General features: G+C 41.1%; 1 long non-coding RNA gene across 1 annotated transcript in view; it reads right to left on the bottom strand.

The window, feature by feature from the left end:
* LOC123790406 (uncharacterized) overlaps nucleotides 1-15298 on the bottom strand; it is a 299132-nt gene that overhangs the window by 137553 nt on the left and 146281 nt on the right. Inside the window, exon 2 of the long non-coding RNA XR_015724592.1 lies at nucleotides 3031-3179. This is a non-coding gene — a long non-coding RNA (uncharacterized LOC123790406). The remainder of the gene's footprint in view (nucleotides 1-3030; nucleotides 3180-15298) is intronic.

Here is a 15298-nt window from a genome sequence, read left to right as displayed (position 1 = left end):
TAACTCCATGTTCTGCGAATAAATTTTGTACACACTCCCCAAAGAAGGGAAAAAAGAAAAAGAAAATAAACATCTTCATGCTGTTGCAGTAACTTACTCAGGTGATTTACTTCTCTAGGTCACGTTACTTACCTACTAATGACACCTGAGCTTAGGCTAGAAACCATTTGTCTCCCAGCTCTGCCCTGTGGATTCTCCTCCCTACAACAACATCCACCAGTCCTACAATAACACTGAAATTATTATAGTCTATTTTTAAAACAAGTTAATTTTTATTTAACAAGATATTAAGTGAGTGCTTAAAATATTTCCCACCTTTGAGTCTGATTTGATGAGCCTTTGAGAAACTTTTGATGGGAACTTAAATAGGCCAGATAAACCAACTATGTAAAAGAACACATCATTCATATTTCGTGTATTTCACCAACTATCCTCTTCTTTTGGCCTGTGTACTAGGCTCTGCAAAGGATGTGAGTCAGGGGAAGGGGTCACATGGTAAGGACCCAGAAAGAGATACAAAGTATAAAGGATTTCAAAGAAAGGAAAGATCACCTTAAAGAAATCAGGAAAGCTTTCATAGAGTAAACGGCACAGATGAGCCTTGAAAGATAAGTAAAACTTCAACTGGTTCAGATCCAGAAAATAAAAAAGGGCAAAAATCCAGGCGGTAAGAACAACATGAGCAAAGATATACAAGTAGAAGGTAGAAGTAAATTTTGCACATCACAGCATAGAGGTTGGAACAATATATCAAACATCCCACACGAGTTAAACCACAGCATCAGGGGCTGGAAATAGAAAAATTAATAGGACCTGAGTCCCCCTCTTGAAGAACTCACAGTATGGAGAGAAGCATGTTGGGTTCTTGATGGATGAGCTCAGAGGATAACCAGCAATGTGACAGCAGAGCCATGAAGCAAGGCTGCACATTGGAAGGAGAAGGAAAAGCCAAGGTGAGAAGGTTACACAGGAAGGACCTGGGGAAAAGCACTTGCAGCTTTCATTTACATCGCATTCAAAGATCAAGTACTCCTCATAAAGTTAAAACTACACCAAGATACTAATTCATACCAGTCAGACTGACAGAAAACCCTATGCTTGGCAGTTCAGAGTACTGTTTGCAAGGCTCTAAGGAAATCAGTGCCCTCATATTTTGCTGGAGGAAATGCAGAAATGGTACAACCCCTCTGCGGCAGGGTGGGGAGGAGCGGGATTTGGCAACATCTAAAATACTCGGTGCTCCATCCCACGACCCTGAGATCATAACAGGAGCCTAAATCAAGAGTGAGACACTTAACCAACTGAGCCACCCGGGCGCCCCTAGAAAACCTTAAATTACGTATGTGGTTTGCATTCTACTCCACTCGGCAGTGCTCCTGTAGATCTAATTACCACTTGGTAAAAAATTTGGAGGAGAGAAGGAAGGACATATTGAAAACACCCAAGGATACAATTAGCCAGGTTCAGGATGAGTAAAATTCTGACAAATGATTCCTATTCCAAAAAAGATGGCATGAACAGGGGAACTGAATTCAGACTGATTCCTGAATAATTCTAAGGAATTATCATTAATGCTTAGATGTGCTAATGCCATCGGGGTTTTGTTGTTTTTTTTTTTTAGTTTTTTATACGTTAGAGATACACACTGAATTATTGATAATTCAAATAATATGCAGTCTGAGATTTGCTTTAATCCCCTTAAAAATAAAGTATGGGGAGATAGGAAAATCAAAGCAGCAACATGTTGACCATTATTGAAACTGGCTGATAGGTAAACAGGGATTCATTATGCCATTTTTGCTTCTCCTGTAGATATTTGAAATGTTTCACAGTTGAAAAGTTTTTTTAAAAAAGGAATTACTGAAATATAACAGTATCATCTGGAGAGTGCCATGTCTTTGATGTTACCAGAAGGGAAAACTGAACATCAGCTTCCAGGACTGCAGAAAGATCCAGAAAGAGAGCACTCATAAAAACACTGGGCTTATCCATTTCTAGGACAATTGCAGTCTGACAAAAAGTGATAGAAAAGCCAGATTGCAAAAGCCTGGAAGAAGTGGTCAGGGGATGAAATGGCAAAAATATATAGAGACAATTCTTATAAGGTTTTGCAGCCATTATCAAGAAGAGAAATCTGTTGTAGAATACAACCAAGTGTCATGATGATTAATAATTAAATACCACAGTATCGCTGAGTCAATCGCATGTTTCTGAAAGTCACTAAGTCTTCAAATGTATTATAATATGGAAATGGCACTAGGTTAGGAATCAGAATATCTAGATTCTAATTGCAAACATTAACTGTAAGAGCATAGCCATCAGTGAAAAAAAAAAAAGTAGTAGTTTTGAAGACGTAAAACTATAGGAATGTGGTTTGGGATCATCCTTCCCTCAAGGTACCTAAGAAGTAGAGAGGATGTGAGCCATAAAAAAGAGCCAGAGAGGAAAATTCAATGTCTTGTTCAGCCCATGGGCTCAGGACACAACCATCATCTCTGCTTTGTACATGAGCAGAGAGTTGGAGGGATCCCTCAAACCAGAAGCAGAAACAAGGAACCAGGCCCAGACTGGAGTGTGAGTGAGTCTGCCTCTGGTTACTGCAAAGGAAGTCATTTATTACCATCGGGCTGTGGGGAAAGTTGGCGCTGACTTGGTCCACATGTCCCCTACCGTGAACTATCTCCAGATGTTAGCTAGAAATGCTACGCATCATCAAAAAGTTAAACAAGTCTAAAACATCTCGTGAATAAGCTCGAGGCAAGTTTGAGGGAAAAGGCCAAGTGTGAGGACAGGAATTCCTGGGGCCCACAGCTCTAACCTGTTAGCTCCCTCATCTGACTCCAAATAAATACCTTGTAACCAAAAGTATATCGTCATTTCATTTATTCCACAAACATCTCTTGAGGCCCTAATAGGCGTGAGACTCCACGCTGGATGTTAGAGACGGAAAAGTAAATGTTCTTCACCGTAATAGCACTGACACTCAGGACAGTATCCATACAGTTTTGAATGCAAGGGAGTTTTACTTACAGGTGAGGAGGACTGGGAGAAGAATCATGATGAGCCAACATGAAAATACCTTCCTGACTCAGAAGGAGCTGATCTGTTCACCCACACCTCGGGAGAAGACCAGGAAGCAGGTTCTAGCAGAAAGCGATAACAAACAAAGCATCCGCAACCTGTAAAGGAATACAGAGAAAAATGATTAATTTCATAGAAAACGGAGAGAATTGGTGGGGGGGGGGACGCACACAGAGAAATACAAAGGAAAATAACTGCACAAAAGATAATGTCCTTTATCAACACTTCCCATTTTGAGTAGATAACGACTTCCACTGGTCCTGGCAAGAGGCTCTGCATAGGATTTCAAATGTGGAAGTAGTTAAAACACACATCTACTTCGGGCTAGAAGGAGCATTGCCAAATTTCATCTGCAACTAGGCAGAGCAGAGTGTGGATCAGAAAATTACAAATGTGCTCAGGGCTAGGCTCTTATAAGTTCTAGGATACTTTCCCTTGGCTTTTTTTCAGAAAATACACTACACTTTATCTTGAACGCTACCACTTTATCTTGATTAGGCTGGACAAGTATGTTCTCACCTTGGTCAAAATCACAAAAGGAACATAGGATGGGGGAGTCCTAGCTCTTCTCCAAAGTAAGGTCCTGGAACTGGACTAGCTCAGAAACTGGCAAGAGGGATGTATTTTATGAGGCAGAAGACTGACATCAAAGATGGATAAAATTGGATTCTGCTTCCAAAGTAGGCAACTTCCTTAAAAATTCACCCTATGATCAACTTGAGTAAGAAGCTCCTTGCTCAACTGCTGCTTGATCTCCACTCCACAGAATAACCCCATCACTAACTCTTGCATCCTTCACTAGGTACTCCACCAGGTTCCACCTTCCTTGACCGGATTGGTTTGATCGGCAATTCCCCTACCTGACAGAAGAGGGCAATGTGGAGCTTTTGGCTTGCACAGGTTCAGCCCCTGTTAAACTCAGTGTTAACAATTCTGAGTAGAAACACTTAAATGTGCGCTCTCTCATCCACAAGTACAAAATCAGAAAAAAAGTTTGGCATATAAAGAAGACAAAGATGGGGAGCACTCATGTCAAAAAGAAAGAAGAAAAAAAAAAACAACGCTGAAAAGGGTTATAAATCGGGGGGTAGGAGTAACGACCAGCCCCACACAGAGAGTATTGTCTCAGTTAATCACATGCTCATGTGTTTCCTTCTTGAACTCGCTATGACAATGTCATTTGTCCATCTTTTGTTTATTTCACTTCATGAGCTCCTTGTCAGTTAATTAATGCTTTTAAATGAAACATGAAATTTCTTTATCAATTCATTTGAAAATATATTCTGACTTGTTAATCTTTCTCTTCTTTAACCAGAAGATTTCTATAGCTTACGTTACAAGAAATGACAAGGGCAATTATCATTAAAAACTGAGCAGAACAAAGCTATGGTAATGAGGAGTGCTACAATTCATTCACCAAGACGCTAGGTGATAAAAGGATAAAATGAACCTACCTCTGTCTTTCTGATAACAAAGCAATTACAACTTGTAAAGTAATACAGAGAAAATAATAATTTAATAGAAAACTGAAAGAATGGTAGGCACAGAGAAATACAAAGGAAAACAACGCTGCACAAAAGATAATTCATTTTATCAAAACTTTCCATTATGAGTCGAAAAAGACTTGCCAAAAATGTCAGGATGCATGGCAATATTTTTCCCAGGAAAAATAATTTTCTCTTATTAGTATTCAGAAGGTTGCTAGCAGAGTGATACAATGAAAAAAGTTCAATCTGTCTTTGAAAGTAGTGAGCAATAAAGCACAAGGAGAGGTAAAGCAAGGCTAGTATAATACACACACATGCAGATACACATACACACAGAGACATACATTGATTTGTACACACATACACACACACACACACACACACACACACATAACACCAACAAACATACTAAGGCTTAGGTTAGCATTCTAAGAATCACAGACCAGAGACCCCAGGATTAACAATCTGGGCAAACAAATGACATTTGGACAAAGCGAGAGATGGCAGCCCTTATGACCTTCCAAGATGCGTGGGAGTCCTCAGATACCCTCTGGTATATAGTCCTCTGGTATCAGCAGACCCAGCGCAGGGCCAGACATGACCAGTCGACAGAGCGCACATCAGTGGACCAGTGCCCGTTAAGGCTTGCTGCTTGAAAAGTGTTAATCAAGGAACTTCAGCATCAAACTGACAACGAAGGCACCCAAGCTTCTGTTTGTAGCCCTGAAACTCACACCCGGAGTCTTCAATCACCCCCATTGTTTCGTCTCTAAATTGGGAATGGCACTGCTTACCTGTCAGGGAGGCCATGCAGACCGGGTAATGATTACAAAGTACTCTGGAGCTCAGTATTAAATGTTACAACATACAACACAAGCTGGAATCTGGCCTACCCAGCTGACACGGGCTGCGTCCCGCTCCTGTCACAAATCATGTCACTCTCCCAGGTGTTCCTGATTGCCAGAGAAGAAGCCTGCAAATCAGGCTTTCCTTCCCACATTTAGGGTAAGTTGTGTCTTCCCACAATAGCTGTGATGAGGTGCTAAAGCGGATACAAAGAACGTACATCCTTTATGAGTGAAGAACAAAAGCAGAAGTGTTTTTCTGTTTCCTACATACAGACTGCATTTCTCTCTCTCATTCTCATTCTCCCCCCTCTCCACTCCCTTTCCCATGCTCCCTTTCTCATTCCTGCTTTTTCATGCTTTTCCACACATACACATATTCTTAATGGTAGCTTCTCAATTTACTATGAAATAAAGTTCAAGTCCCATTTATGCATAGCATAACATGTCAGCCCTTCCCAAAGCCCCCGTAGTCCTGGAACGGCCCATCACCATGACAACCTGTAAACCTCCACGTGATGAACATGTGGTAATTCAGTGCGGTCCCTCATCAGATCCTTGAATCCCCTCTGTGACATGCTTACATGCCTCCAGTGATGGCGAACTCACTCTACTTGCGCCCCCATTCCACAGACAAAATGCTTATTTGACAGTTGTTTTGTATGTTGGTCTAAAATCTGGTTCTCGATCGTTTTCGTCCTTGTTTTAGTTCTGCACTTTGGAGTCATGCAAATATCGAATCCCTTTCCACTTTATATATCTAAGAGCAATCACCCGTCCTGTCAAAACTCTACAAAGCCTTGCTCGGAATTCTTCAAAGCTTTGCCATTACCAGCATACAGCTTACTTGATCTTCGCAAAGGAGAGCCCTTTTTTGACAGCCACAGGGTCATTTCTTTTTTTTAAGATTTATTTATTGATTTAAGAGAAAGAAAGAGGAAGCTGGGCAAGGGGCAGAGGCAAGGGGCAGAGGCAGAGGGAGGATCTGCTGAGTGCAGATCCCAACGCGGGGATCAATCCTAGGACCCCTGAGATCATGACCTGAGCTGAAACCCAGAGTCAGCCGCTCAAGCAACTGAGAGTCCCAGGATCATTTTTAAAGGAATCAGGATCTTACTTCAATATTAAGGGCTTTAGCCATGTGTGCTTCTTTCTGGGGGCACGGCCAGATGACTGAGGAGAACAGAAGCGGGCCAGAGTTTCCGGGGGTGTCAAAGACAGCCAGAGATGCGACCTTGCGCCCCACACAGCTGGCCAGCAAGTTTGCTTGGCTTGAGAAGAGAGCCTGAGCTGTGGGAATACAGGTGCAGGTTGTGGGCAGGAGGGTGATAGACATCAAGGAGAATACAAAGCTCTAGAATGGTATATTTAAAATTGGGGACATGAGCAATAAAAGTTGCAAATGTCTGCTGTATTTGGTTGTCACTAATTTTCTAAGGTTTGGGGATACTATAAAAGTCATTATTTCACCAAATATTTGAGGAGTGTTTGTTAAGCACATACTGCACGGGCACTTTTCTGGGCACTGGGAACTCCGTGGTGAAAAAGATAGAACTTTATAGTCCTTGCCTTCGTGGAATTTACATTCTAGCAAAGGACACAAACAACATACAGGTAAATATACACAGATTACTGTAGAGTGCTCTCTAGAAAAAGAAAGCCATTTCTTTTTAGCTTCTTTTATCTTTATGCTTCTTATCCTTAAAATGAGCATAACAGTCCTTAAAACATAATGCTATTAGAAGAATTAAATTAGATAACATAACTAGCACCTGGCACAAAGTAGTTGCTCAACTAATAACTAAGGTTATTAGGTGACTTTTGCCATGCACTTTTTCCCCTGCCCCACACAGGGTTTGTCCCCAGCAATCTATGGGGAGAAAGAAGTTGGGGAGCTACACGTTACCAGCTTCCCAGTTCTGTCTATTCTGTAGCCAGATGAGTCTTATGCCAAGTAACCCACACCAAGAGACAGGCTGCTAACGGTCGTGTCTCCAGAGAAGAGTACTATGGGTATTAATGCTTCCTCCTGCCCTGCCTCCCCGCTCTTCAGTCTGACTTTACCTTGGGAAACTATCCTTCCTCACACTCAGCCCATGTGATACCAGTGAAGCAAGTCTGATCCAAGAGCCAAATCTCCCACTCTCCATGATTGTTTAGGGGTAAGCCCAGTGACCAGGCGTGGCCCCCCAGATAAAACCCTGGAACCTGCTGTCCAACTATCAGAAAGTGATACATTTTTTCCACTGAACTTAGAATAGGATGAATGTGAACCTGGATCTCTGAGGCACCCTTTGTTCAGACAACACCGTGGGAAGAAGAGTCAAAAGAGGGCCGGAGACTGGGTCTGGTAAGAGATTTGGGGCACCTAAAGTCACACTTGAAGCCAATGAATGTATGAATCGGTAAATTCCCTTTTTATTTAAGTTAGTTTGAATTTCAGTTGGAGCTTCTGGCAGTTAAGGCTGAAAATGTGCTTCTTCCCTGTTTAGCTATAAGCTTATCAAATTTTCCTACAGCAAACATGGCCCCGGACTTGAATGGAAGAAAGGTTAAGTGGTTCTTCAAGGACTTTCAGCGACTGTTCCAAAGCCATAAGAAATTCAGTGTCGGGTGGCTAGGGGAGCAGGGAGATATGAGGTGCTGGCTTCTGGTCAGCTACCTTGCCCTCTCAATACCAACCAGGGCAGACCTCCTGGGCTGGGCTTTTCCATTCAACGCAGACACTGTCCAAGTATTTCACGTGCACCGTCCTCATTCTCTCCCTCCTCCTTTGCTTCTGTTCTTCCCACAATCATTCATCCATATCCCAAAGCCAACACCGGGAATATCTACCCCATTCTCGCTCCTCCTTTCCCAGAACCCTCCATGACTCTCTGTGCTAGGGTCCTCCTCTCCTTTCTTCTGTCCTGCAAGTCTACAACCTCCAGCTTCAAATATCAGTGGCTTTTTGTGCTTTCTTGGGTTAGTGAAACTCTAAGGAAAGTAAAGTCTATCTAGCCCAATATCCACTAAGGAGAGAAGCTACAGCTCCTTTCCCCAGAGAATCTAAAATCTAAAAACGTTTTGACTCTGAAACTGAAATTATCTTAAAAGCATAAGCCTGCCTTTTTCCATTAGAAATTCCTATTACTACTATAGGCACCTAGGTGGCTCAGTTGGTTAAGCATCAGACTCCTGATCTCAGCTCAGGTTCTTGATTTCAGGGTCACAAGTTCAAGCCGCATGTTGGGCTCCACACTGGATATAGAGGGAAGGAAGGAAGGAAGGAAGGAAGGAAGGAAGGAAGGAAGGAAGGAAGGAAGGAAGGGAGGAAGGAAGGAAGGACTATTACTCCTATAAACGTAAGTTCTGCATTCTTTGAAAAGTAACACTTTACAGTCTTATTGTCTTCCTCTTGACCATTCCCTAACTTTCATCATTGAGCATTCTCCAAGCCAATTTGCTCTTCTCTGACTCTTATGAGGGACAAGGCACGTGTTTCAGATCACCTCTTCATGTTACCATTATTAATTTCTCTTTTGTAGTGTAGAAATAGTTCACCAGACTTTTCTCTGGACTAAGGGAAGTACTCTTCAAGTGGCCTAGGGGCCTCTGTTCTGCTACGATGCTCACCCGGCAACCCCTTGCCCCTCCTTCAGATTTCCTGGTTTCTGGGGTGCCCAGAAATGATACATTCTGGTCTCTGGAAAGGAATATCCATCCCTGTCAATTAATAAGCTGACATTCTGATTTACACACTGCATGAGTTTGGACAGTGTGAGTTAGAGTCTTGAAAACTATCAGCTTCTGGATATCTTGTTGGATGAAGTTTCTAGATCAACAAAGTTGGAATCAATGTTTGGATGTGATAACTCATATAACTTCCCCCGTTATATAATCCAGCCGGCAGCTCTAGAGGTATCTGTATATTTCAGTTCTCTCTAACTAGAACACGTAGTTTTGGGGACCTGCTATTGGGAGATGGAGGGAAGAATCATGGAAAGTGAATGACTAAACACCAATATAAACACAAATGTCTTATACCTCTCTGTTGGGAGGCTCAGGTAAGCTTTCCCTGAAGATCCCTTTTCACAAGGAACCTTAGACCTCAGGGAGCCCTGATATTCAAGAAAGGTGTACATCTGACATTCATTTCCTTTTTCCTACAGCACCTGTTCTTAAAAAATTCCCACTTGTCTTGCTTCAGTCCTACTTAAGCTCCTACCCTTGGTTTGCCTTTCTTTCATTTTTCCACTGGATTTAAGGATAGTTGCTCTGGTTCTTAGATATAAATGTACTCAGATACAATCCAACAGCTATTTAATATGAGATACCTAAGAAACCAACATCTTGACCTCATCATGGGGAAAGGCATTCCTGCACACCCAGTGGGAAGTATGCATTCACTGGTAACAAGAAGTAGGCTGGACCGAGAAACCATTCGTAATGAGGTAAAATTAGAAGAACAGGATGAGCAAAGATAGGAATTTAGGCATGTACATAGGGTATATGGGCAGCAGGAGACCAGTGTACTAGTGAGACTTCCCAACTGGTTCAGAGGGCTCATTTTTTAATAAGTGGAGATTGTGTTGGAGTACCAAGACAAAATGAGGTCACAGAAGCTAAGAAAGTTAGATTGAAATGTATACTCCACCAACACAGGCAATAGGAACCAACCGTGAGTTCTTCAGAAAAGAATCAAGAAATTGCAGCTAGAAATAGGAATTGGGCAACAATAAACAGGAAACGTTTGGAAAGAATGGGCCTAAAGTAGAAAAGATACTCTGAGATCTGTTGCAGTAATCCAGATCCTGGTGTGATTTTTTTAAATATTAAAAATAAGTGTACAATGTTCAACTATCTATAAGAAGAAATCGAAGGTCATTCTGATGATTTAAACCTAAAACACTAGATGAATGTCCAGTACCACACATCTTGCCCACCACCAGTAAACATCACCAAAGAGGGGATCGTAGAGGTTTGCCAGCATGCAAAACTCAGAGATGAATGCAACTTCTCATGTTAATTCTTTACGGCATTCGTGTCCACGCAAGAATCAATGAAGATATCGCAGAATCTCTATTCTCTAAGTGTTTTCTTGTGCTCATAAAGAATGTGCTCTCAGATGGACATGGATGGTAAGGAAATTAGGTGGGGTTTTTTTTTTCCTCTCCATACCTGGAGCATATCATTTGTTCTTTTTAAATGACAAACCTACTTAGGGACGAGATCGATGTGTTAGTGCAGCTACAACTAAAATAAATGAAGTCTGTAGGTTCTCTGTATAATCAAATAGGGGTAAGGGTGAATTCAGATCCTATGTACTATTTAGACATTCTCCCTGTGTCATCTCCGGAGCAATTTTTTGGACTCATCTCAAAAAAAAAAAAAAAAAGAAAAAAAGAAAACCCCACAAACTTGCTTGAAAAGTAACATTTTACTAAAAGGCACTTTTTTCCTTCTTCTTCTTGTCAAGAGATTAAAATAAACACTATACTTTCAGCAGATAAATAATCATTCCAAGAGACAGAAAATACTCTTGACATTTTTACAATAACAGGTTATTAATATAATTCACTGTGGCTGAAAGCCTGCAGAATACGTTTATAAAGCAGGCTGAATAAAGGTTAAGTATATTTTGTGTTTTACTCTGCATCAAACATAAATACCTGTCATTCCAATCCCTACAGTAGATGTAAGAACTTTCTTAGATATCTATGAATCCCAGAGGAAGAGGAGCCACTGAAAAAAATTCCTCTTCTCTAGATAAATTCCATAGCAAGTAGACCTAGAAGCCAAGACTAAAACAAGAAAAAAAAAAAAATCGCAATCAATCTCCAAGGTAATGTCTGCCAAGAATCACCGTCAATGCCCCAACAACACAACCGCACATCAGAATCGCATTGCCTTAATGCTCTCGCATCAGCTGCCGGAGAATGAGCAATCAAGGAAGTCAGAGCTGTCTCTTTCCATGAAGAAAGGGCTCTTGGTTTTGTTCTGTTTTGTTTTGTTTTCTCTGGGCCACTCCTTAAGAAGAACATGACCAAAGAAAAGTGCGTATCTTGAAACATACAGACGTCTGCCCCGTTCTTCTGAAAACACCTCTTCAGAATTCTCAAGAAGTTCTGATTCTCAATTAAAATGAAATCGGAGATTATTTGTATCAATGAGCGCTCTAAAAATAAGAGAGATGACGGAGAGATTGGGTCTTCCTACTAACATATTTACAGGCCAAAGAATTTGAAGGGAAGTGGCTCTTGTTTTCGAAAGAACTTCTTTGCTCATTGTCGAATCCTAAGTATGTATGAATATACATGGCTCTCAGCGCAATGGGGAACACTTCCCAACCACTAAAGGAGAGATTTACAAGACATATTTGTTTTCCCAGAAGATTCTGTACTTTATAAAGGGATGCACCCTAGGTTTCCTTTAAAAAGCATACTCCCTGCTGTGTTTAAAATTAGTCAATTTACAAAAACGTGAATTAGCCACAATTCTCCGGGAATACATTTGTTGCCTCAAACAAGGCGCCCTTACTGAAAACTGCAGGTCTGAATATTAGTTCTCAGGAAACATTTATTGCAAGCTCTTCAGTAAAATACAACAGCATTTAGAGTTAATAATCACTGGCTTGTATTATTAACCTGGCATAAGACAAAACAACTCCTGAAATCTTTAATTTTCCTTCTGCATGCGCTGGCTGCTTCCTGCCATTCACACCCGTCACCTGCCTTTTGAATCTACCCTAGAACACACAAAAAAGGCAGACTTCCCCTGAACTAGACTTTTTTTGCCCTACCACAGGCCATGCATGTCCATGGAGGCAGTTGCCCGCCTCCGGCCAACTGCCCCCCCACCCCAGGACTGTTCCACGTGGTTATGCTGTTCCTCTCGGCTTCTCCTACCCCCCCTCATTCCGTTAGGCTCTCAGCTCATTTCTTTAGGATGCATTCCTTCACACCACCTCAGACTAGATCTCTCTCCTATTCTCTCACAGCCACCTGTCTTTTTTCTTCACAGCACTTGTTCAGAGTTTGTATTTAAATTACCAGGCTTCTTTGATAAATATCTGTCTTCACTGTTCCCGGTTTCCTGAGGCAGAGGCCGTCTGTTTTGCTGACCATTGTGTCTCACTGCCTGGTGCCAGGTGTAGCACACAGTGGGCTAAACAAGTGAGGTCTACTCTCTCCTCAATTTTCTTCACCATTTTTTTCACTGGTTTTTTTTTTAAAGATTTTATTTATTTGACAGAGAGTAAGAGAGAGAAAGCACGAGAAGGGGGAGGATCGGAGGGAGAAGCAGACTCCCCACTGAGCAGGGAGCCCAATGCCAGACTCAATCCCATGACTCTGGGATCATGACCTGAGCCAAAGGCAGATGCCTAACAGACTGAGCCACCCAGCCTCCCTGTTTTTTGTGTTTTTTTTTTTTTATTTGAGTATAGTTGACACAATTTTCTTCACCACTTTTATCCTTTATCAGTAAAACTTTACTGAAAACATACACACATTATCAATCACACGCCTTCAAGGAGCTATACTCTACTGTCTACACCCATTCTTTTCTGCTCTTCTCATTGTCCTTCTACACCTAGGGCTCCATTGAAACTAGTCTCCCAAGGTTTGCCGATAACCTTCTCCTAATGAACAAATTCAGTGTCCACCTCAAGCTCATCCCCATTCACTTTCTTTCAACAGATGTTGATGTCCTGCCCTCCTTCCCTTGATTTCTTACTACCTATCTTTCTTGACCCTTTCCGTCTTCCTCTTGGCATCTCCTCAGGATCACCTTCCCTTCCATTCCAGCCTTCCCTTCCGACTGACCTCCCTATCTCTGCTAATGATTTTCTCATTCTCCCAGTACCTAAGTTTTAGAGCTGGCCTTGCCAGATACTCATTTAATCAGTTCCATGGGTTCCCTCCAGGGAAGATTCCTACAGCCCAAATTCCAGTTCAGGTTCTCCTGAAGACTGCTGGACCACGTCAACCTGCCTCCCCACTCTTGTCTGTTCCAGGCACCACACAACCTTTTTCAAACTTAGCCCAGCCACATCATCCCTCCTTAACATGGCATCAAAAACAAATAACAAAGCCTCAGCTTGACTCTCATGCACAACATGGCATTGCCCCCTAGACAAACTGAATGATTCCTAAGCATGTCTAGCTGTTCTCTACTTTCTCACGGTTGGTCACACACAAACGCGTAACTACATCCTCCCCGTTTCACTCCAGGCTGCCAAGTTTTATCCATATGTCAAGAACATTATAAATACCTCCTCCTCTCCGGAAGTTTTTCTGATGTCTTAAATGAATGGGATCTCTCACTCCTTCACCTCCCATAGGCCTTTGTACGGGCTTGGTATCATAATCATGCTCCAGAGACACTGTCCTCTTATAAAGTTTTTAAGAATAACAAGTATGTTTCACTTGGAAAACTCGAGCTCAGTGCCTTGAAATCCCAGTTTATACTGGAAATCTTCCTTTAAGGACTATATTTTCCCTAGTAAAATGATCTTCTGAGGGATTTGTTCTAAAAATTTATTTTATTAGGGCTTTTAATTATAAATAAATTATTTTGGAGAAATTGTTTAAATTGTCAATTGGCATAAATTGAATTTTCAAGGGTATTTATTTCAAAGGCTTCTAAGAGCATATGATGTTTTGATTAATAGTGCAAACAGGTGAAGGGGTTCAGAACACGTCACCCCCAAAATATGCCACTTTGGTAGAAAGCGCTTGAGAAAGACCTGGTACAGGAAGACTTCTATGATGTCTCCCTTCTACCTAAAAGCAAGTCATACAATTTCCCATGAGAAAAATGTCCTCCCTATATCAGGAGAGAATATTTTCATCACAGACTGATAGTTGATGCCAAAATGGAACTATCTAAACAAATCTACTAAAAATAACCCTTATCTCTGTTAGTTTCCTAGTCTCACTGTCCCACAATTTACTCCCCTCCAACAAAATTCCTTTGTCTCATCACTTCTCCACAAATGTATCAGTTCTTTGTTTTAAAAAAGTATATAAGTTCTTGGTTCTACCTGCTTCTTCAACTCTTCATTTCTCTTATGAGGACTCTTGTGTGCATGTAAAATATTAAATAAAATTTGTGTGCCTTTCTCCTGCTAGTTTAACTTTCAGGCCCAGGCACAGAACCTAAGAGGGTAGAACAAAGTTTAATCCCCCTTTCCCAGGATGGAAGAATTTAAAGTTTTGAAGATTTGGTACTGATACATTGAATAGAAGTGTGTTTAAAAAAAATTTTTTTAACCCATCACGAACACCTTTCTTAATTAACAAAGTATAAGCCAAAGACCTAATGCTCTCATAGGAGAAGATTCTTCATTCATTCAAAAGAAAGGAGCAGTCACTTGAAGAGAGATTGTTACTGGAGAACTACCAGTGGGGTCTAAGATCTCCCAAGCTAAAAGTAGATGGCCAGAACCTCCCTCTCAATCATTTTTCTACATCTGCTGCACAGATGAATAGGTAAAAGTAAAAGTCTATTGTGAGTTGTGCTAAGACCTCCCACATAAACATTGAGGATCATTATTTAGAACTGGTGGGCCCAAGCAATAAAGAGTACATGTGTTTGAATGTCTTTTTCCTATATATATAAGGTAATGCTAATCAGTTACATGATACGCAGGAGCAAGAACATGGGGTTTAATCAAGAAGAATTATACCTTGAGTCTTCTGTTGCAACAAAAGCTAAAACATTTACACATAGTAAAAATAAGTTTGTTGAATCTTAAAGTTTACAAACCATTGGAAAATATCCACAAATTAAAAATGAATATTCTAAGAGTTACAGAAGTTTCTGGAGGATCTGAAAACTGAGATTGGTTTATGGCAATCAATATAATTCCCCCCCAAAACTGAGTCTTTATTATGATTGTTT

Source organism: Ursus americanus, chromosome 5 (genome assembly GCF_024610735.1).
Source record: "Ursus americanus isolate L20-20 chromosome 5, mUrsAme1.1.p, whole genome shotgun sequence".
Classification (NCBI taxonomy): domain Eukaryota; kingdom Metazoa; phylum Chordata; class Mammalia; order Carnivora; family Ursidae; genus Ursus; species Ursus americanus.
This window is presented reverse-complemented; position numbering and strand designations above follow the sequence as displayed.